General features: G+C 18.5%; 1 protein-coding gene across 3 annotated transcripts in view; it reads right to left on the reverse strand.

The window, feature by feature from the left end:
* LOC100578680 overlaps positions 1-26,462 on the reverse strand; it is a 372,214-nt gene that overhangs the window by 288,154 nt on the left and 57,598 nt on the right. Inside the window, exon 1 of one of the 3 annotated variants that reach the window (XM_026441506.1) lies at positions 12,285-12,302. The exons of the other annotated variants lie outside the window; for them this stretch is intronic. The gene's annotated coding sequence lies outside the window, so the exon portion shown is untranslated. Of the gene's footprint in view, positions 1-12,284; positions 12,303-26,462 lie in introns of those variants that run through there. 3 annotated transcript variants of the gene reach the window in all.

Here is a 26,462-nt window from a genome sequence, read left to right on the forward strand (position 1 = left end):
TATGTTTATTAATGAAATCGTTATTGTTAATCAATAATTAATTGACCACAATATTCAATTAACAATTAAATAATAAAATATAATATAATAAAATAATAAAATATTGTCTCGAAAAAATATTTTCTTTAAGAGAATTTTTAAAAAATATTTTTCGATTGATCTGATTTTTTACAAATACTACAAATACTTCGTAATTTTCTATATTATTCATTATGAATATCATATATGATATATAGATTGTGAATTATTATACAAATTTATATTTTTATAAACACAAAAAGTAGAATCCAAATAAAAAATCATTTCGTCTTTTATTTATTATAAAATTTTACTGTATATATTATTTATTTTTATACTTTTGTATATTTTTTATGTGTTTCATAAATATATTTAATATTTATTTTTTAAAATTCTTAAAAAAAAATACAAAATATTTTATCTTTAATAAAAATATTTAAATATAATTTCATTATCTTAATTGAATGTATTTATGAATTTAATAAAAATAATTTAGTATTCCAATTTAATATTCTAGTAACTTCCTTCATTAATATTATTGATTTTCATACTACGTGTTCAGTGTACGATGAGAGGAATTTTGATTAACAATTTAAAGAAAAAATCTTTGAAAATATTTGTCTACCTTAAGAAACTAATTTATAATTTCTTCAACATCTTCTTGTTATTTTAAATAATTTAGTTAATTTAAAATAAACTAATAAATACGAAATATTATATTTAAATATAATTCTCAATATTTTTTATACTTTTTAAAAACAATTTTCAATATATATTGTAAATATTTTTTTAATTTTTTCAAATAATTTTTAAAATATAAGCTCAAAAAATTTTTAAATCATTATAAATATGTAAATAAAAGCCATTAATAATGTATAGACTGTTAGAAAATGTAGAATATTTAGAAAGAATAAATATAGAATTAATATAGAATATTTTTAAAAATTCGATTTTTTAAGACAAGATTATAATAATTAAATAATGAATAAATTTTAAATATATATGAAAATTAACGTATGTTCAACAGTTATAGTTCCACATTATATTCTCATTTAGCTTATTTAATTCATCATATTTCAATTTTTTCCGATGATAAAAGATGATAGAAAAAAAATTAATAAATATTTGTTTCAAAGTAAATATTATGATATATAATGAATTTTTTTTAAATATTTCAACAATATATATTTTAAAATAAATTTTTAATGATCTTTAATACACTTCACGACGAAAAAATTTAACGAAAAAATTAAACAATATTTATATAAATAATAATAATATAATTATTTAATTTACCTAAATTAATAGAAAGAAAATTTATTTTAACAAATTCTGAATCATTAGTTTTAAAGCAATGTTTTAAATTACACTATAATTACAAAATCGTTGAAAAAAAAATGAAAAATTAAATTTGCAAATAATATAAAATTAAAATAATAAAGTTCTATATTTTTTAATCTAATTATTTTGTAAAATTTAAATTTCTCTGATTTTTTGTTATCAAATTAAATATTAATATTATGTCAAAATGCGATTTTCGATAGAAGTATAAAGGAAAAGAATGCAGCGTTGATACTATTTACATTACGTGTTTACAATGTCTTGATGTTTTTAAAATCATATCTATCTTTTCTTTTTTCATCTATTTATCTTTTTTATTCATTTTTCTTCCATATTTCATTTTTTATAATTATTATTACACATAAAAAGTAGCCATTCCGAATTCATTTGTCATCGAATCCGTTTCTGATATTTTCTTATATACTTATATATTTATACTTATTATATTTTTATATTTACATACTTATTACAATATAAAAATAGTGACTTTTCAAGTGTCATTGTTGTAATCTTCGAATAGAATTATTCAATGAATTCCTTACTATGTTTTTTTAATATTCTTTAGAAATAATTTTTATTTCTTTTAAAAAAATTTTTTGATATTATTTATTTCTTTTTTTAATTTTCATTTCTTTTTATTCGATTATTTCAATCTATTAGTCAATCTTTTTTTCTTATTTTTTCATTTAATTGGTCTCTAAGAAAAATCTCATTTTTTAAAACAATTTGTTGTTTGATAATATAAAAACGATGGATTATGCTTTATTTAGAAAATATTACGATTTCCATATTAGAAACTGACATCATGATTATTCTTGTGTTTACACATGATTAAATGACACAATGATATATGCAAATTTTCATTTATTGAGATATAAATATTTCAAGAAATTTTCCTATTTTATGAAATAATTATAAATTGCTATAAATTTTAAATCCACGTTTTATAAGTATATATGTACATATTAAAAATAAGAAAACATTTTTACTTTAAAATTCATATTAGGAATTATTGTCATATTATCCAAAATGTTTTATATTGTGTTTTATAATTTAATATATATATTAATATATTTTCTGGCTTTAATTTTCGATTCATTTGCAAAAATAATTCTAAGCAATTATTCTATCAATATAATATTAATATAATATTAAATTTTATTTTCTATATATGTATTTTACAATTTTTTAGAATTTTTTTTTCTGAATATTTCATCAAAAAGTTTACAAGATATCTTTTTTTTTATGACTAAAAATATTTCATTTTATTTCATCAATCTGTTTCTTAATTCCAATAAAACATCACACTCTATTTATAAACATCTTATGAATCTTAAAAAAAAAAATGACAAATTTTCTTGAATAAACACTATTCCTAAGAAGTTTACTTTTTTCATAGATAATTAAGAGAAATCGAGATATCTTCTTTTATATTAAAAGTAGTTCCCATTTTATGTATTCATTGTTCAATGCGAATATTGCGCTATTATATTTTAAATATTTATTCATAACGCTACGAGAATTTAACTAATTAAAAAAAAATCTATTGAAAGAAATAAAATTATTTTTGATATTTAGAATTAATTTCCAATGTAACAATTAGGGAAAAAATAAATATAATTACAATTAGAAAAGTAATTCCAAATTTTTTTTGGATTACTTTTTGTTGGATACAGAGACATAAAAATTCTATTATAATGATATAAATTTATCGTAATAAAATAAAATATTCCTCTCTATTATTAATAATAAAAATATTATATACTGATCTATAAATTTTTTTATAAAGATTTCATTCGATTTCATGAAAAGTAATTAAACAGTAGAAAGTACGAATTAAATATCGTGAATTATGCGAAATATTTGCAAAATTAGAAAAATTATGACAATGACAACAAATAAAAATAATATGATGTTTCAACCAAAATGATGCACTATTCTGAAAAATTATATGATAGTACTTCATAAAATATATATCATTGAATGATATTGCAAGATAATAATGTGAATGATAGTTGATAAGAAAATAGAATACTTTTATCTATTATCTTTTTCCTTTCTTTCGATAAAAATCTGTAATATGAAGCTAATATATAAGCTTCTAATATATTTCAAATTACTAAAAATTTTGAATTTTCTGAATCTTAGATGAAATACATTTTTATAAATAAATAAAATTAAATAACAAATTTTATTTCTTTAATCAAGAATTGAAATATAAAGAAAAACTTTTAGAAATAAGAGAGATTCTTAATAAAAAATTTTTATAGTAAATTAATAGTAATTAATCCTTTGACAATATAATAAAATTACAAGGAATTTAAAATAAACAATTAATAATACATACATATATTTAATTATATATATTTTAGCAAAATTTTTTGAAATTCTGATATAATCAGAAATAACCAATAAATTTCAATAATTATTTTACATATAATAATATTATTTAAAATATAAAATTTGTATAACAGTTATCTTTATATATAACTTATTCGAGTTTCTCTTAATTTACCGTAAAAAAAAGAAAGAATTTTATTAATTTCTCTTTTTAAAACATAAATTTATTATGTAATTAACAATATTTATATGTTTTGTAAAATTGATATCATGAACATTATAATCTATTTTATATCAAATATATATGATAATATTATTTAAATAAAGCAATCAATTGTTATCAATTGTTATATTATCAATTTATATTATTTATGTTATTTATATTATATTATCAATTTAAATACTATGTGCATCATATTATAAATAGAAAATGAAAAAATACAAGATTTTATAAATAAAAAATTTTATATAATAAATTTTACGTAATGAATTATACATAATAAATTTTAAATAATAAATGTATTTAATAATAATTAAAATATTCCAAAAATAAATATGCACGGAATTTAAATTCATAGAATATTGACTCTAAATAATATAATATAAATATATTATATCTTATTTATGAATTATATATTTTCTATTGATAAACGGGATCTGTTACAATATATATATTAAATATTATATAAAATATTTTATTGATATACACATAAAAAAATCTACATCAATCATTTTGTCTAAATATATAAATAAAATCAACAATTTTTTTCAAAGAATAGAGTATATACTATATCGCCAAGAAGACTTGAGAAAGTCATAATCGATCATAAATTAGAAACATTTATAATTTAAATGAAAAGAATCTTCAATTTAATTTTTCGTAATTTATCATAATCTTACAATATAAATTACAAAATCTTACAAAAAAAAATTTAAATTCTATAATTATATGTGTATATTTGCGTTTCTATATGTCAATAACAATATTCCTAATTTTTATCATTACAATAAAGTACTAATTACATATATTTATGGATATAGTTCAAGAACAAATATATTTTTTATAATACTTTATAGATAGCAAAACTTAAACTCTTAATTTAAGATTTGAAATTATTTATATTCTTTTTTTTTTTTAAATAAAACATATATTATTATAATTAATAATACTTTTATAATCTACAACTTGTTATATTATATAGTATATTAATATTAATATTCTTAAATTATAATGGAAAATGAGCATTGATTTTCTTTTTATCATACAATCGATAATAAAAGAGAAAAAAATATTCTTCGTTGTCCAATCTTACGATATTAGCATTAAATAAAATTATCCTTTCTATATCAATAACAAAAAAATTATATATAATATATAAATAGTTCAGTTGTTAATTCACAAATTCTTGTAATTAGATTTTTAAGTTCCTCTTACCGTCTTTTTACAATAAATACCAACGAGAAGATATATAATTTTTTTATTGTTCTCTGATCTAGATCTTTCAATTCATATTGATGAGTTTCCATCAGAGTTTCAAATTCATCGCTATGGAATGAAAATAAGTTTATTATTATTGTTATTTGTACCGTTAGAATGTATTGATAGTATATATTTATCTAAAGGCATTTTCAATGTACAAATTCGATATTTTTTGATATAATATAATCGTTTAACATAAAGATATGCAATATTAATTTATAACGATAGTAAATTATTTCATTAAATGCGAGTTATTTTTCTGTTTTTAAGAGAATATCGAAGAAAAGTATCGAAAGTAATAATAGTATAACGTACTTTATATATATATATACATACATATATATATATATAAAATGTATATATATGTGTATATATACATAAGTATTATATAAGTATTATATAAGTATTATGTAGATATGTAGATATATTATATATATATATATAAAATAAAAAATCTTATATTTTTAAATTATATTTACAAAAGATATGAATTCGATAAATGAAAATTTTTTGTTAAATAGTGAAGAATTTAAAAGGACAATCAATTAATATTTAATTCAACGAGTTTTTATACGAATTTATATAAGATATAGTTAAAATAATTAAGATAATTATAATTAATAAGTAATTATTTTTGTATTGTTGTAATTATTTTTTAATTGTATGTTTGTTAAATTTGTACTATATAATAGAATTTTTTGCGATATATATATTTTATACGATATATATATATATATATATATATATATATATTTTAATAAAAATAGATGATTGATATTCACAATAGCTTATGTAAATATATGGAATTCCTCAAAATTATTAAAGAAAAAAAATGACTAGAAAAAAATATAAAATTATAATAAAAAATATAGAAAAAAAATGTCAAATGAAAAATTAAATAATATATTTATATGTTGATACATAAGTACACACACACACACACTATATATATATATATATATAATCAATCATAATTAATTAATGAAATATTTCATTATAATATTCATATATTCCAAAAATTTTAATTTTAATAAAAGTTTGTATGTATGTATATAGTATACATTATACTTAGATTTTTTTTTTATTAATAAAATATCTTTTTGAAAGAAGAAATTAAAGTTTTATTGAATTCAGAATTTTCAGTTTTTTGTAATATAATATTTTAATACTTTCATAATCATAACAAATTACATGAAAAATTGAAATATATATATATATTTGTTTTTGATTGAATATTTTACACAATTACATCCATAATGTAAGAGATCGAATGCAATGTCTGGAATATTTTACATATCAGTGAATACATTTCAGAACAGAAAAATTATCTTATAATTTTCAATATTTTTCGAAACTAATGTTAAAAAACTGTGTCTAAATTTTACAAATATATTCATTATAAAGTAATAATTTCTTATTAATATAGAAAAAATCAATCGCAATTTATATTATCTTTATTAATTTTTATTAAAAATATAATTAATTTTTCCATACAGAAAATAGATATAATGAAAAAGATCAATAAGATTTTATTATTTGAGAATGAAAAAATTTCTTATATATTTTCGTATATTAAATTCGAATCTATAGAAAGCTGCCTATCAACGTTAAATTTAAAAGACAAATGAATAATAAACATCAATTTTTAAAATATTTTAAAAGATTTTCTTCTATATCGATTATTTTGTATGAATATGTATATAAAGTTTGGATATATTATATTGATCTTGAAAAAAATAATTTAAATAATAAAAAATAATTTATTAGAGTATTAGAATATTTTTTCAAGTTGGCACAAATACTGTCATAAATTTAAAATATTATTAATAATATAATAAATGAAAATCATATTGTAGTAATCGATACATTTATAATTAGAAACCACATTTTTATTTTATTACAATGAAATTCTAAATAATACTAATTAAAGAAGAAAAATAAAGGACACTTCAAATTATATTAATATATTCATGGAATATTAATATATTCATTAATATATTCATTTCTTTTTATTCTTTTAAAGGATTAATTCTAGAGGCTAAAATAAATTTAAAAATTTATATAAAAATGTTAATTAATTAAATTATGAATTATTTATTAAATTATAAGCAATTGAGCATTAGATGAAATTGGAAACAGGAACAGAATACGATGATGCAATAGTTGAAAACAAATGATGTCATTCTATTTCCATTTTTCTAACAATGCAAATTTAAATTCTTTATAATTTCAATAATAAATATATATATATAATCTAAAACTATTTAAAGTTTTTAATCTAAAAGTATTTAAAGTTATAATATTTTTCAAAAAAAATTTTTTTATAGGAAGAAAAATGAGAAAAAGTATAGGTATAGCTGACTGTGTAGTGCAATGACATCATAATTCATAGCGAAATGCAAAGAAGCAAATAATGGATATTTTATTTCGAAAACTAATTTTTTCTCATCAAAAGAATTTTTCTAATTTTACTAATATCATAAGCTACAATTATGAACGAATTTAAAAATTTAATATTATAATAAAATTATAATATTTTATCAGATTTAATAAATTAAGAAGTAATAAAATATATAATAAAATAATAAAATATAAATGATTTAGCATTTTTCATTTAATAATAAGTTACCTAAATTAAAATTATTTGACTTAAAACATACGTATCTCAAACAGAGTATATTAAAAAAAATCGAATAAATCACTAACTTCTTTCAGATTATAAAATCAAAATCACATAAATTCAAAAAATCAATTTCAATCAATAAGAATAAAAAATCTTAAAAAATTATTAGTTTTGAAGCTTGTAGATTTAATTTAAACAATCAATTAGAAATAATATATACAAAACTAGAATTAATTGAAATCTACAATTCTCCCCTCTTCTTCCCTCTCATCAAAATATTTTAATTAAATCTGAATCAATTGATGAACATTCCATTTAAATCTATAAAATAGGTTCTATTTATTATAAAAAAGTTAAACGACGATATATATAATAATATTATATAATATATATTATTATATATATAATATTATATATTATATATAATAATAATAATATTTTAATAGAAATTTAACGGAAGCTAGATAAAATCTACAAAATTCGAAGATTTTAAAAATTAATGAAGATTTAAAAATTCAAACGATGCAATGAACAAAATCCAACGAATTCAATATCTTAATTAAGAATTATAATTAAATGAAGTATATAGAGAGTATAAAATAAGATTATAATATATGTTTTGATTGTAACACATTTGTTTCAAAAGATATCCTTTTAATTAATCTTTCATTTATTTCTTACATCTCTATATTCTATATAAAATATTGTATATTTTTCATTTATTTTATATCTTATAAGCATTTGTTATAATTGAATTTTTTTGCATAATGTTTATTATATTATTGCATAATATATAATCTTGCTACAACAAGATATCAATATATATTTTGTTTTTTATTCTTTTGTAAAATTACCAAGTTTTTTTCATTTATTTTTATATGAAAAATTTTTATATGAAAATTTTATAAAATGATATGCTTCTGACTTAAATAAACTATTATTATTTACATCGTTTTTTTCTATATTTTACCCCTTTCGTTTTTAAGACACAAATATTTAGTTATTAAGAACTGATTTTTCAAAGAAAGATCCAAATTCTCACGATATGAAACTGCATCCTTTGATGATTAAAGACTAACGTTCATAAACAATAAATAGTTACTCGTAAGCAGTTTACATATAGCCATCAATATTTAAAGAGTGTCTTCGGATGATATATATCATAAACAATATTAAAATATGTATTGTATATCATACATCTCATATTATAATTTAATATGGATTAAAATTAATAGTTATATTCGATTACTAGTTATATTTGTATTTTATCTTTCATTATCTCCAATTAGTACATATAGATTCGTGAGTAAGATACACAGGAAATTTTCTATTAATTTAAATTGGCTTTTAAATAGAATAAAATAATAATATAATTAAAATAGAGCTATTACTATTTTTGTCTCACTTCATCATGAATTTAAAATATAACTTAATAAATAAACTTTAATTGATATATCAAATTTTTTGTGTACCAAATTTTGATTTTTAAAATCGATTTTCATACATATTTTATGAATATATTAATATCCTATATGATTATATATATTTGTAGAAAATATATAATAATTAAAAATATATCTTTTATACTTTAAATTATATTTCTTTCAATTTTATATTTTAAATTATTCTTATATTTCTACAATTTAACTATCGAATTCCGTTTATATTGATTTACATTGCATCACAAACAATTTATTCACATACATTGTGTATCAATAATATAGCAGATTATACATTCTTCTTTCTTATTTACAAACAATTATTTTTGCGATTAATTATTTTTTACAACAAGATACAATAATATTTAAATAACAGAAATATCAATTCTCATCTATTTTAAAATTTTTTCATCTTTGAATTGCCTCATTTTAAAAATATATACTGAATTTATTTTTTTCTATAGTTTCAAAATACCAGAACAAAAATATAGCATTCTATTTGAAAAATACCAAATGACCGAAGCATGATTTTAAAAAATTGAAAGTAAAAATTTTTTTTATAATGTCATTTTATATAAAAAATAATAATATAAATCTCTATTTCTTTTTTGTTTAATTTTTGTTTAATTTTTGTTTTATATATTATTTAATATATCGAATATGAGACGTCTTATATATATATATATATATATCATATTTCTGGATTATAAATAATTTATGACTATTTTTTATATATTATTTATTTCTAGAATAATTTCTAGAAATAATTTCGTGCATTTATATTTAAACATATCTGATATAAGCAATATAGATTGTTATAAGATAAGATCTGTATTTTATTTCTCATTATCGGTGGATTATCTGTGGATTATTTGTAAATTAATAAACTAGCTTTTAAAATCACAATATTTTCAACAAATAAATCTGAATTTGTGCAGCTTTATATTATTCATCAACATCTTATTTCTTTCACTCCGAACACGTGTAGATTAACAAGAATTCGTATTATTTAAAAAATCAAATGCAATTTCGATATCGCAGATTCTTCTCTAAGAACATAATTAAACTATATTTAATATGATAATTTATCATATAATCATATAATCTCAATTCATTTCTAATAATTTTCTAATTTTACATGTATTTGATTTAAAATATTTACTACTTAATTGTAAAATGAGAAATATTAATAATCTGCTAATATTCTGTTAAAGTTCAGTAAACAAATAATATAATTCTGTTGTCACGATAAATATTAAATATTAAATATTAAAGTTAATATTTTATATTAAGATAGTTTGATAGTTATAGTATATTATATTACATGATTATATGACTTATATTTATCTTGCGAACTAAATTTAAAAATGTTAAAAACTAAAGAAATAAAAAATAAAGATCAAAATCATTTTAATTAATGTTTCTTAACAGTTTTTTATACAAAATTTTATTATATAAATTTACATTAATTTATATTACATAACATAGAAAACAGATTTGAATAATAAAAACTTAATAATTTAAAAAAATTTATATATTTAAAAATAATAATAATTCACTGAAATTTATATATTCAAAATTTATAAAAATTAATTCTTCCTTTTCCGGATCTGTTAATTCTGTTAATTCGAATCTGTTAAAGATATATTTCTAAAAATAATAATCAAAGATCAAATTAAATTAATCGGGTTTTACAAATGATTACTTAATAAAAAAAAAAAGATTCTTATTAAAAATTTAATGTCATAAATATACGAATATAAAATTACAACATTTATTTGAATGAATCAATGTGTTTATACAAAAAATTTGTATAAATGCATATAAATCAAGTAATTAGTAATTTCAGAATTATCTATTATTTTTAAAATAATTATCTTCAATTTTTTATTGATAATATAAACGAAAACATCTATGATAAATATTTTCTATAAATAACATTATTTCGATAAAAAATTGCTACGCACAAAGAGACGACTATACCATTGTGTAAATTGGAAGGGGAAGTAGGTGAAGGGTTTCAAGCGGTGCAGTATAAAGATTGAGTAACGCATTAACGACGGTCAGGTGTGTAGAATTATTATTATATAGCCCAAGATTGGATATCGAATACGACACTGATTTACTATGTATTGATTGTACGTTACCGTATAATACATAGATTCTACTCACTTGATTAGATTCGATCAGTCTCTCTTGTGACAAGTACTATTCTAAATTAGAATAGCTATATGGGCAAGTTGAATAAAGAGAAATTTAAATGAACTTCACGTTGAAGTCATAGTTATTATATAGAATTGCAGATTATTTTATATAAAAATTTTTATATATTAATAAAAAAATTAAATTTACACTTAAAAAATTTCATTAAAATCTTCATTAAAATTTGCATTAAAATTCATACATCAGTTTATTTGTTTTTTTTTTTTATAAAATGATTAAAATAAAAAATGAATTGATTTTCTTTTATTAATTTTTAATTCTTCTATTTCTTATTTTTTCTTTTCTTAATTTTTTTTTTTAAGAAAAACATTATAATACAATTATAAAACAATAAAAATAAAACATTATAAAGCAATATAAAATAAATTTTTCTTTTTTGATAAAGTTAATAAAAATGCATATATTTCTTAAAAAATTTTCTGATTATTTTACTATTCATTAATTATTTATTATTTTATTACATTAATTATTATTCATCAATTATAGTTATTTAAACTTTTTTTTAGTAACTAGCATTATTTAACATTTTGAATTGTAGCAAACAATAAATTTCCAACGCTAAATAAATTTCATTAAAAATCTCTTTTCAAACTTAAAATTAAAATATAAATAGATAATAAAAAAACTAGCCAATGATTTTTTTTTCTTGTTTAATGCATATACTTACTATTTAAAAAATCAATTTAATATCATTCAATATTAATAAATTATCTATTTACATAAATACTAATTTCATCACGATATTTGAAAAACTTTTTATAAATACAGCAGGAATGAAATAAAAATTATGTACTGAAATTACAAAACTATCAAGCGTTACCTTTACCAATCGTCGTCGTTCGCTTTCTGTATTACGCAATAGTTACGAGTCTGCGACCATGCCGCAATGGTGCAACCAGTTATTAATACCGCTGCATCGAGCAACGACGAGAAGCCCGAGACTCGTTGTACTTTAAGGGGATTAATATCGTTTATCAACGACAACTGCAAATACGCCGAATGAAATACGGTCAGAGTAATAATCAATGTAAAAAAGACTGATACCCGGAGGTTTGATCGATAATGCCTACATACACATGTGCGAACACGTTTGTAACAGTTAACGTAATTCCTCTAAATAAAATCTGATTGTTCGTGACAGAATGTGTATCTATGATAATTAAATATTCTATATAATGCTAATTAATATTCCAGTATAAATATTCCAGATTCTGTACGATATCGATGTGACAAACATTTTTCTGATTAACTGTTGAATTTTATTGCTGACAATATTTGTTGGATAGACATATCCTGTTTTTCGATTCGTTTTATGATAATTATTATAATTTACAAGATTACTTAAATTTTTAAAATTGTCGAATTGTAAAATATGCATAAGAATTATGTAAAAATCAAACTACAAAGATAAATAATTCGTATAGAATCAACTATATAAAATAAATTATTCAATTTTTAGAAAATTAAACATTAATTAGGATAATCCTGAAAAATATAATTCATTTTTTTTTTAATCACATTAGTATGACTATAATAAAATAGATAAATTTATATAAAAAGTAATCTATATATATAGAATATAGAACTGAAATAAATTAATAATTGTAATTTAAGATTAAAAAAATATTTTAAAAATTATTTAGATAGTTCATTTTACATGTAAAATCCATTTTCTGAATTTATACTATATATTTTGATATTAAAAATTAAAAATTTTTGTATACAAATAATTTGCAACTGAAATAATATAATGAAAATTTAAAAAATTTTCTCTTAAATTTTAAAAATTAAATTATTAAATTTATTAAAATTAATAGAAAAAAAGTTTTAAAAATTATATCTAACTTAATTTATCAAAAATAAATAGAACAAATGAAATTGAACAAATAATAAAACAAATGAATTTCTCTGAACTCTAATTATTGAAATCAATTTAAGTATAATAGAAATACGATATCGATTTGAATACAAATTTAAATAAAAAAAACTTACAATATTATAACATTCCTAAATTTTTTTTTCAAAAATATAATAAAAAATTTTTTCTTTTTCTTAAATATATCAAAATCATCTATTATAACAAAAAACAAGTATAATATTAATTATCATCATAAAAAATATATTATATATCAAATTTCTTACTAAAAACTTAAAGAATTCCATCCATCCAAAAAAATTAAATAAAAATAATTAAATAATATATCTATTAAATAATAACTAATCTAAACAAGAATCAATATTCATAATCAACAGTTCACAATCAAATTATGTCTACCAATATTCAGCAATATAATTATAAATAAATTTTCAAGTAATTTTTCCTACAAATGATAAATGACTAGAGAAACAATGGCTCAAATATTATTTAAACTGTCTTCCATTCAAAGTAACGATACACAATAAGAGACGGTAAGTAAACAGCATACAGCCATCTCGACTCACCGCATAATAATGACAACAAGGTTATCCATCGGCGTCATCCCATGTTACAACATTTCCGGTGCGTCGGCGCATAAACAAGCTGCTCGATATTAAGTCGTTACCAGGAAAGAAATTACATAAGTCCTTGATAATAACAGCGCTGTAGATTAATTATTGTATTGCAATTGACTTTTTCAATGATAACAAGAAAAATTACTCCAATCATAGCGGAAAATCACATAAAAGCTTTTTGATATTGTACTATTTCGATTTTATCTTCAATAAATGTACAACAAGGTATGTACATTTAATTGCAAAATAAAATAGCTCAATATGAGAAATGAATGAAAAAAATGATTCTCTATGTAGAATATTTATTGTTATATACAAGATATATATAAAAAAATCTCTTTGGTTTTCTAATAATCATATTTGAGATATATTAAAATTTGATTATTCTAATTATTATGATTAATTATATAATAAGTGATATTTATGAAATTGAGAATTACGAATTATGTATAAACGAAATATTTTTTAATATTTTTTAAAAATCGTAGCATTAATTCTAAGATAAAATACATTTTTAAAGTAATTTTTATTATTAAATATTAATTTTATTGAAAACATTTATAAAATATTATAACAATATTATTATGACAAAAAATTTATTATTTTACATATTTTTTAATATTTTTTTTTAACATTTTTTATTGTTATTTTCAAAACTTATCTAGAAATTCAAAAATCGTGATTACTTCAATTTAAATCAAACTGTAATAGAACTTACTTATTTTAAATTTCAAAATTCGAATAACGAAATTTGAATTCTTACTATTAATTCTTATCCTATTAATTTTTATTATTCGAATAAAATATATATTACGACTTAATACTAATATAAAACGAACAAAGAATAATGAAACAAATAGAAAACGAGTTAAAGTATAGATACTCAGAAAAAAAAAGGAAGATATGAGAAAGACTCGAGACTTTTTGCTTTTTTTTGTTTCAAAAAAGGATAGGTGACGCATGTACGATTGTCGAAGAATACAAATTACCTCATTTCCACCTTGTCCTTGACGGAACGGTCGCGTTAACCAAAACCTTTAGGCGGCTATCTCTTCATTCTGAACGAATATATTCAGCCGATGCAATTTGAACATTAAATAAGTATATAGTGAATGATCTAAATATCTCTATTTATTTTAAAATTGTAATAGGAATGAATATGCACGGGAATAAATGATCGAAATATACATTAGAAAAAAGCTTGGATGAATATATCAGATATATCAAGAAAAATGAAAGTGTGTTTTAAAGTTTTAATATTGTCAAAAAATGTGCTAATGAATGAAGAATTTAAAACTTTTGAATTTATATTTTTCATTCCGTTATGATTAAAAATTTCCAAATAATTATACACTAAGCCAATGCTTAAAAATAGATTAAGCTTAGATAAAAAATTATATTAATATAAATTTATAAATCATATAAAAATATTGATATTATCAGATTAATATTATAAATAAAAATATTGTAATATAAGAAAGCTTAAATATAAATAATGGAATAAATATTAAATTTATTTAATGGAAATTAATAATAATGGAAATTTCATATTGAATATATAATTTATACAATGTTATTAATTATTATTAATTATACATATAATTATTACAATGTTATAAAACAATTGAATATTTTATTTAGAATTTTTATAAAAAAAATATTGCACATAAAAATATGTAAAAAAAATTTAAATGAATTTACGATATAAAACCATATTTTGAAAGTGAGTGTAAATGTACATGTAAATTATATATTTATATATTCATAAATATTATTTAAGAATATGAATAATATTAAACGTTTATGCAATGATATTATCAAGAAACGAAAAAATGAATATATTAATCAATTTATAAAAAATACTTAATAATTTCATGTATATAAAATATTGCCAAAATTTAAATAATAAAGAAGATTTTAAACATATTTTAAATACTTATATATTATATGTATAAAAATATTGTAAAATATAAATATGCAAATACTAAAAAAATAGTTAATGTATAAAAGTTAATGTATATTTCTATTTTCAAATATAATTTGAAAATAAAGTAAAGTAAAGAATTTTTAAATTGGTGATTATATTACAACAAAGATAGAAAAAAATGAAAGAAAAAACGAAATTAAAATGCAAAATCCAAAACTTTTAAATTATATTTTATACTCTATTTTCATTTTATTAAGTTCATTATAATAAATGACAAACTTCAAAAATTTAAATATATAATTTAAATTTTATTAAATAATATTAAATAATATTTTATTTAATTTAATTATATTTAAATAAATTAATTTTAATATTTTATACTAAAATTATCTGATAATGGATTTAATATCTGATATTAATAAAATTGCAAAATAAAATTTATCAAAAGAGATTAAAACAATAAATGTTACGTCGTACAGTAATGCAAAAACACAATATATATATATATATATATATATATATATATATATATATAATTTAATATATGTTTTATATTCATCTATGCAATGTAAAAAAGAAAATATTATTTTTAATGATTGCTTTTATTTAATAATTATTTCTTAAACGTTCTTAAACGTTCATAAGTAAATATAATTAATTGATATGTTGAATTATATTTTATTATAATATATTCGCAGATTTAATATCATAATAGAGATTCAATTGAATATATTTTATTTACTTATTTAATAGAAAATATTTATAGAAAGTATCTTATAATTGCCATTGAAAAATATTAAATTGAAAAAAATTAATTAAAAAAAAACTTTTATTTAAAAAATAATAAATTTACTTGGAAAATAATTATATATAAAAATAACTTATAGAATATTTCAGTATTTTAGATATATTATTTTACAAATCAATTGTTTAGCAACATAACTACTAAAAATATTGATAATATTTATTTCTATAAAATGGTAAACACAAATGCTGATATATGTATATAATATGTTCATTGTATATATGATTATGTAATTATTTTTATAAATATTAGAAATACTAAAAAAATGTTTCTAATAAAAGTTGTATATATAAAGTTGTATAGTATCGAAAAACATATATTATGATAATAAGTATTTTGAAATAATTGAATTATTAATTCAGATTTAAATTTTTAAATAAAACTCTATATTTTTTATTATATTTTTGTGACTAATATTAAGATATTTTCAAAATACTAATTATGCATTTTTCTTATCATTGTTGAGTTATTAACATTTTTATATATTGTTTTTATATACTGATTTTAGTTTTGCTAAATTGGACAGTATTATAGTTTTTGAAATCGTTAGATATTTAATTATTATTTTTAATAATGGAGGATATCTTTTATTAGGATTTAAAGGTCTTTTTTCCATCTTCTCTCTTTCTCTCTCTCTCTCTCTCTCTCTCTCTCTCTCACTCACTCACTCACTCACTCACTCACTCACTCTCATTTTTACTTTCTCTCATTTACGCATGCACGCATGCACGCACACACACAGAGAAAAATTTTTTTAAAACTATCATGATATAGAAACTAAATAACTTTTTTATATATATCAAGTAACATTTTGTGTAAAATTTAAAAGTTAATAATTGAAGAATGATTTAAGAAAAATATATATTTAAAAAATAAAATATATCTAAGATTTGAAAACATCTCAATATAGATTATAAAGATGTATAATAAAAAATATAAGATTTTATTTAAAAATTTATCTAAATTTTTATCTAGATATTAAAATGTAATCTTCGTAAAACAATTTAAAGTTATTCCAAAATCAAATATTTATGATCATAATATATGTCCTTCAATGCTATACAATTTTCTCTAAAATATATAGAAATAATCATTTGATATTTATAAAATAATAATAATAAAATGTATATAGTTAAAATGAACATATTATATGTATGTATTGTATGTATACATTTATAAAATAAAAATAAAAATTGCTTAAATTATTAAAAAAATTAAATTTAAGTTTCTCATTTAACTCTATTGTTACAAAAATTAACTATTGTTATAGACATATCTTTCAATAATTTAATCGTTCTCTAACTCCATATCTATTCCTTTATAATTCGCAAAAACAATTACCTCTATATACGCATAGAACAGTGAGTACGACAGAAGAATGATACTGAATCCTGTGGAAATTCCATTTCATTTTATGCAACACGTTACGTTGGATTGTCATAAATACCATAGTCTCCAAAAGTCCTGTTACATTGCACAGAATCGTGTCCACCCAAGGAAATCGCAACTAAAACGGGAGGTGAGATCAAAAAGAAAACAAAGTTCTCACGTTACGTGCACGTGTGTGTCCACAAACGTACATCTCACGTGCACGTACACACTGTGATACACGTGCACACGTGTGTCATTCCATATATGGTCCACATCTCCATATATACGGAAATGTGTCTTTTATACGAATTAATGTGCGCGTACGATTAAATTTCGCACTACATAATGCAATGCATGCGTTTTTTCGCGAAGATCTTTTTTACCTTCCTTTTCTTTTGTCTCTTTTCTGTTATATAACTATCACGATTGTGATTTTTCCCTATGTTTGACATAACGCTCTCGTCCATAATGCGATGAACATAAATGCACGTTAAGAAAACGCATTTCTCATGTGAATCCCCACAAGAATGCGTGATAACTATAAACGCCCAAGGATTGTTGTCAAATCACAGTTCTATGAAATTATCGATGAACATGATCTCGGTAATATATGATATCATTTCCACTGCATCAAGCATATCAAATATTTTGGGATGTGCCGAAAAATTTTCGGATTCTTCAGTTCGCGCAAACGCAATTGCATTTGCTCTGTTTGTGTTTACTCTCACGCTTAGAAATGGCATAAATAATTAAAATATCTTCATTATCTTCTTTATTACTTTTTTTTGATTATATTTTTCACGATTTTTCATAATTCTAAATTCTCTAATAAGAGCAAATTCGAAAGACGAAAACAGCAATAAAATAAAACACAAAATTAGTATAACACAATTGTAATTGCTCTCACAGCGAAAAGAAGTTTTTATTATGTATCACATTGTATCTATAAAATATGGTCAAAGATTAAAGATATGATTAATTTAAAATATAATCATCTAATATGCTTTATCAAAACAACTAATGTCGAAAATATACTAGTTATATATTTTAACAGAATATTTTTTTTTCTATTTACATCTATCGCTTATTAAACTTTAATGAGAAAAAAAAAGAAATATAGTAGAGGAAAAGAGGAAGAAGAAAACAGACGGGAATAATCTGTACACATTGTCAGGATTAAAAGATCGATAATGTTCGCTTTCTTATTGCGGAAACCTATCCCATGATGACGCAAGTCAAAGTTTGCATGTTCCAATAAGAAATCGTTCTATCGAAAAAAATTGATATAATCATGGAAATCTTTCAACCTCAAAATAGATCCTATTCTTTCTCTATTTTTTTGATAAGCAATAAAAACAGTTAACTATCAATATGACTTACATGCGAACCAAAAATATATATATATATATATATATATATATATATATATATATATATATATATACATATAAAAATATAAGTATATAACTATATATTGTGAATGTATATATATATATATATATATATATATATATATATACATATAAAAATATAAGTATATAACTATATATTGTGAATGTAAATTTCGTGATATATATATTGATATATTCCATATCAATTTCATTTCCATCATGCAATAAAAATTATCACAAATTTTAGCAAGCATACAATCACGAATTACATTAAAAAGCATGTAAATATATTAAATATTAAATATATTATGTAAAGAAATGCAAATTCTCGATCTTTATCGATTTTATCTCAAAATGAAAAAATAGAATATTAATTATCAGAATCCTTATTAATAGAATGAGTAATTTCAACAAATAAATCTATCGAAATATTAATTTTAATATTAAGAAAAAAAATTTTAATTATTGAAACTTCAATTAATAGAATATTCAAATATTATAAGAAGTAAAAATATTCTACGAATTATGTTTTCATTTTGCTTAGACTTTTTCCATTTCTTTTTCTAATCACTATTTATTATTTTTAGATTATTATTAAAAGTTATAGATTATATTCTTGATTAATGAATAGCATTCTCAGTATTGTTTACATATCAAAATAGAAAAATGAACAATGTTGTCTTTTCAAATGAAATATAAAATTATAAATCGATTAAAACACGTATATTATAATTAAATTAATGAATGATGAATATGTAATTAATAGACCAAAATAAAATAAAATAAAAGAAAACATAAAATTGTTGTGTTGAAAAAAAATCAAATAAAAAAATTCGAAAAAGTATGAAACTTGCTGATAATATATTTAGATATAATGTTTAAATGATATTATGTAAGATTATGTAAGATTGAAAGATTAAAATGAATAATAAAGAAAATTGTTAAACTTTAATTAAAAAATTTTTATATTTATTTAATATTAAATGATATTCTATTAATAGGAAAACAGAATTATTTGATTATTTGAAAAATTGTATCATATTTTTATTAGATAATTGATTACAATAATTTTTAAATAAACGATTCGAAAATATTTATTGGAATAATTATTGGAATTATATGAAAACTAAGATTTAAAAATAAATCTATAATATAATTATTTTTTAGAATCGAATTTCAAAAAAATATTATGAATATATTAACATTTATATATATATATATATATATATATATATATATATATATATATCAATATTACAAAAATGTTATAAAAATGTTTTTATAAAAATTAAAATTTTTATAAAAATAGAAGAACTAAATATATTTTAATATATCTTATATAAATTTTAATTATGCCAGATCTGATTAACAAGTTTTAAATTACAGGAAAATAACAAGAGAAATTTGGTCAAATGAATTATTTTAAGTATTTTATTTTAAGTATCATGGATCGAAGACAAATATTTCTTATTCTTATAGTTGGTTTATATCAAAATTATGATTATATATGATTATGCATATTTTTCCAAACAATGAAAAAAACAACGACGTAGATAAGTAATTGTCTGTACGACTCGAGTTATGTCATCATTGTGTATCGTCGCAGGAAATTACCATGGAGCAGACTATAAGCAATAATTAAAGAAGATTACAAATATTTGATCAGAAACAGACAATTTTATCATAAAACAAAAAAATATAAAAAAAAAATAAAAGAAGAATATAAAAAAAACTAAACTGAACTAAAAAGATTATTATTTAAAAATATATTATTATATATTCAATCTATATTTTATGATTCATAGCAAACTATATTCAAATGATTATTTTGTTTATATATTATTATTATTATTAATATTTTTATTATTATTTTACAAATTATAGTTCAAATATAATAAACTAATTATAAATACATGTTCTGATATCTCAGAAGAAATAAACAATTTTTACTATAATATTATATATATATTATATATATATAGAAATTGAAAAAACAGAATCGAAAATCATAGCAATACAAATTATATATACAAATATATACAAATTATATGTACAAATTATATACAAATTATATGTACAATTATATGTACAAATTATAAGTTCCTAGAATGTATGTGGTACAATATTTGCCTTTTTTTCATATATAATATATAAAGCGCAATTTTACGATAGAAAAGTTGTTATCATTGGTTTTCGCGACTTTCTCTTGACATCATCCTAACATTAGTTTCAATAATTTATATAATTCTATCTTTACAAAATGTACAACTTATTTGATTAGAAATGATATTAGTGAATGGATAAGAAAAATTATAGCTACGTAGGCAACATGAATTACTGCTGATAACGGTAAGGAAAAAGTTTTAAAAAAATTTAAAAAATCATTTTCGATTTTCGAAAAATGGTTGAAAGTAAATATATATATATATTTTTAATTAAAATATAATTGATGAAAACAATCTTGTATAAATTATAATAAATAATGAAATTAATAATAAAATTGAAAATAATGAAAATGTATAGATTATAATAAATAATGAAATTAATTTAATTAATTGATACACTAATATATATATTTTTCTTTTTAATTTTTTATATTAAATTGTTTAGTATTTTTTTAAATATAGATATTTTTATAATTTGGAAAAAAATAAAGTTAAGTTTCTCGTATATCAAATATATAATATAATATATATCATACATAATATAATATAATATAATATAATATAATATAATATAATATAATATAATATAATATAATATAATATAATATAATATAATATAATATAATATAATATAATATAATATAATATAATATAATATAATATAATATAATATAATATAATATAATATAATATAATACAATATAATACAATATAATATAATATAATACAATATAATATAATATAATACAATATAATATAATATAATACAATATAATATAATATAATACAATATAATATAATATAATACAATATAATATAATATAATATAATATAATATAATATAATATAATATAATATAATATAATATAATATAATATAATATAATAATAATATAATAATATAGTAATATAATAAAATCTCGATTAATCGATTTAAATAAGGGATAAATAATCAAGTAAATTAAGACCCATTGGATAATTGAATCTGGGAAGAAATAATTAAAAATGTATTTCTTCATTCAAATTATTTTTCTTTATAATTCATTTTTATATTTTGAATATTGATTTATAATAATTTATAATAACTTATAATGATTAATACTGACTATAATGATTTATAATGACTATTTAATAATTATATTAATATTTAAAATTCAATTTTAAAATTCTTATTCATTATCATCCTGATTATCAGCTATATTTATACTGTTATAGATAAGATTTTACACATTATACTCAAATAATAAGTAAATTAATGTTAATGCATAATTTGTATAAAGTAATCAATATCAATCGGAGAAAATTGTATATAGATGCAAATAAAAAATTTTATAGTAAAATAATATATAAAAAAATAAAGACACGTTAATAAAATATGTTAATAAAATATGTCAGAAGACAAAAAAATACAATATATGCATATGTTTCCAATCAAAATATTTCCTCAATTTAATTTTAGTGATCGAACGAGAACTAATATTTCCTATATGATATGATCGTTATTCCAAAAATTATTAATCCCATTGTTAAAATATAAAATATAAAATTTAAAAATAATCCTAGGAAAAACTACAAATACAATTAATCAATTATTTATCAATGACAATTATTTATCATTTAATTATTGATTTAAATTGCACGAATAGTAAAAATTTTGAGAGTTATTATTGAATTATTTATTTTTAATAGATACTAAGAATAAAAATTATTATCGAAAATCACTTTTAATGCAATATATCCTCAATGAAAAGGAATTTTTAATTGTAATTCTCCAGAATTTTATTTTCAAATGTATTCATATTCTTAATAAACAGAACATATTGAATAATCGAAATTCTTGATAATTGAAATTTAATATGATTGACACTTCGGACAATCATAAACCAAAATCTCATCATCATAATAAATCATTAATTTCATTTTATAAAATTTATTGCTTTTAATGAATGTTTTTTTTTCAGTATCTTATTTCAATAAAGTTTACATTGAACTAATTTTATTTTTAGAAGAATAACGAAGTTCTTTAATAAATATTCTATCCATATTCTATCCATAAAATGACTTAACTTCTAAATAATATGAGTTTTCTATTACACTATATCAACTTGATGTTTTTCTCCAAGCATGATCTCTCCATCTCAAAAATCGATGCATGAAAGCTCGTATCCGGTATCATGATATAATGCCTTTCATATGAAACGTGTGATTAATCAATGACAATTTTGTTACTGATTTAATTTTTACTTTCCAAGTGAATTCCTCCCGAGATGCGTATTCGCACTTTGTCCTGGGCTAGCATTAATATGGAATATTTTATAATATGGAATATTATAATATGGGATATACGACAAAAAAAATGACTCGTGAAGAGGAAAAAATATCAATCCAGAAAAACTCGAATCTTGAGGAAATACTTATAAATATGTCGCTTTAAGAGAATTGATGATAGTATCTGTGATATTGCGTTAAGGATAAAGACATTATACAACACACGTTTATACAATACAAGAACATAACATAAAAATAATTAATTATTCAATTCGATCGTTACTAGAACAAAGAAAATCTAATGTATAATATATTATTATTATTAATATGAACTACATAGAAAATAAAAAAGATTAATTATTGATAAGAATTAATATAATAAGATTTAAAAGAATTTGTCACATAAAAAATAGATAATTGACAGCAAAACCATCAGATTTTATTAAATTATTTTATTATTATTAAAGACTTGAGACAAATTCGCATTTCGAACTTTGGTGAATAAGTAATTCTAATTATTTGTCATTTTTTTCACTTTTTTCTTTAGAATTTAGTGCATAGAAGATAAAATTAAAATATCTTTTATTAATAAAACTTCAATATTAAAAAATATACATTTTAAATTGCACGTATATATTTTTTTTAGTATATATTAGTGCAGTTTATATCATATAAAATAACAAGTTAAATTGCGAATAACTTTTAATTTTTATGACTAGCAATTTTAAAATGCGATTATTAGCAATTACTGATAAATTTCTCTTTATTTTCTTCTAATAAATCATTTATCTACAATGCAAATATATACAGTAAGCTACTGGCCTGGTCGGTAATTCAATTAACATCATAGCCGTGATCATTGGTGACGATTGTATTAGCATCATCAGCTGTACATCGTACATAGTTCTGTTTAAATCCTTATTTCTTTAAGCTGATAGATCAATATATGACTGACACCTCCAGCATAGCATGCAGGCTACCAAGCAATCATTTAAGCTGCAGAAGGTTAAACTTTAAAGCACGATAAATCCTTATCTGGGATTAAAGTTGGGTATTACTAACGAACTAAAAAATTAATTAATTTAAAAAAATTTTGAATAAAATTATTTTAAATAATAAATTTATTTAAAATATTCGAATATTTTATTTTATTTATTTATAGTTGTTGTAATTGATCATTCTTCGTATATAATCTCGGTAATTAGTACTATAGTAAAATTATTCAATGCTTTGAATTATTCAAATAATTAATTATTCAAATAACTTATTGTTAACTTCAATGATTAAAATTTTACTTATCTCTGTCTGATATTTTTTTATGCTGCAATTCTATTTTAATAAAGAGCAGAAGTTAAAATAATTTAAATTGCAAGAAATATTAGCAATATAAGCAAGAACGATTATTTAAGTAATCTTTAATATAATAAGAGAAAGATATTTATAATAATTGATAAAAATAAAAAAGAATTAATAATTTTTAAATATTGAATTTAGATTATTAATACAAAAAATTGAAAAAGATTTTTAAATAAAGATAAGATAAAGATAACGTTTAGTAATAATTTTTTTTTTTAAATCTTTAGTCCTTTTTAAAATATTTGATCGTATAAAGATAAAATAAATATCTTGTATATTATGTACCTATATATACATGAATATAATAACTATACTCATTTCATATTGAATAATAATTATATTCATATTCATACTATATATATACAATTGGATATATACAATAACATAATATATGTGTATATATAATGATATAAATTGAAAGTTATAAAAATAAATGGTTTTGAGCAAAAAATTAATAAATAATTACAATATTAATATTACAAGCCTAAAAAAGTCTATTATGAAACATGATACTTACTAGAATATAATATGATTTCTGATAGATAATAGCATATTCATATAATCTTCTTTCTTTTGCTAATTTTGTATTCAATTTTATTTATTTTTTCCTTTACTTAATATATAATATTATATATAATTACCAAAGAAAAAAGTCTATTAATTATAAATATATTCAATTAATTATACTTATACTATAAATTACAAGTTAAATCGAAAATTACTGATTAAAACAATATTAATAATTACTAAATAATTAATAAATAATAATTAATAATCAATTACAATATATTGAAAATGAATCTTTGACTGATTCTTGCAATTTAGATATATCTAAATATTCCTATTTTCATTTAATATTTCTTTCATTTTAATAAAATTTTTTTTATAAAAAGAATATATTTTTACTTAAAAAAATCACAATATGAAATTATTTTTATTTCACAAAAGTTATCAATAAATTAAGAATATTTATGCAGCTAAAATAAAATTAAGAGTTCAATTAATATGTTCAATTATATAGAAAATACCGTATTATATTATGTAAAAAATTATAGTAATAGTTGCAAAATATCAATACTTTTAAAGTGTAGATTTATTTATTTAATGCATAAATTTAATATATATATATATATTGTTTATCTAATCAAAATTATTTGAAATAATAATTTGCATCATAAGACATAATAGAAAATACGTAATGTAATAATGTATCGTGTAAGAAA

Source organism: Apis mellifera, linkage group LG6 (assembly GCF_003254395.2).
Source record: "Apis mellifera strain DH4 linkage group LG6, Amel_HAv3.1, whole genome shotgun sequence".
In the NCBI taxonomy this organism is placed as follows: Eukaryota; Metazoa; Arthropoda; class Insecta; order Hymenoptera; family Apidae; genus Apis; species Apis mellifera.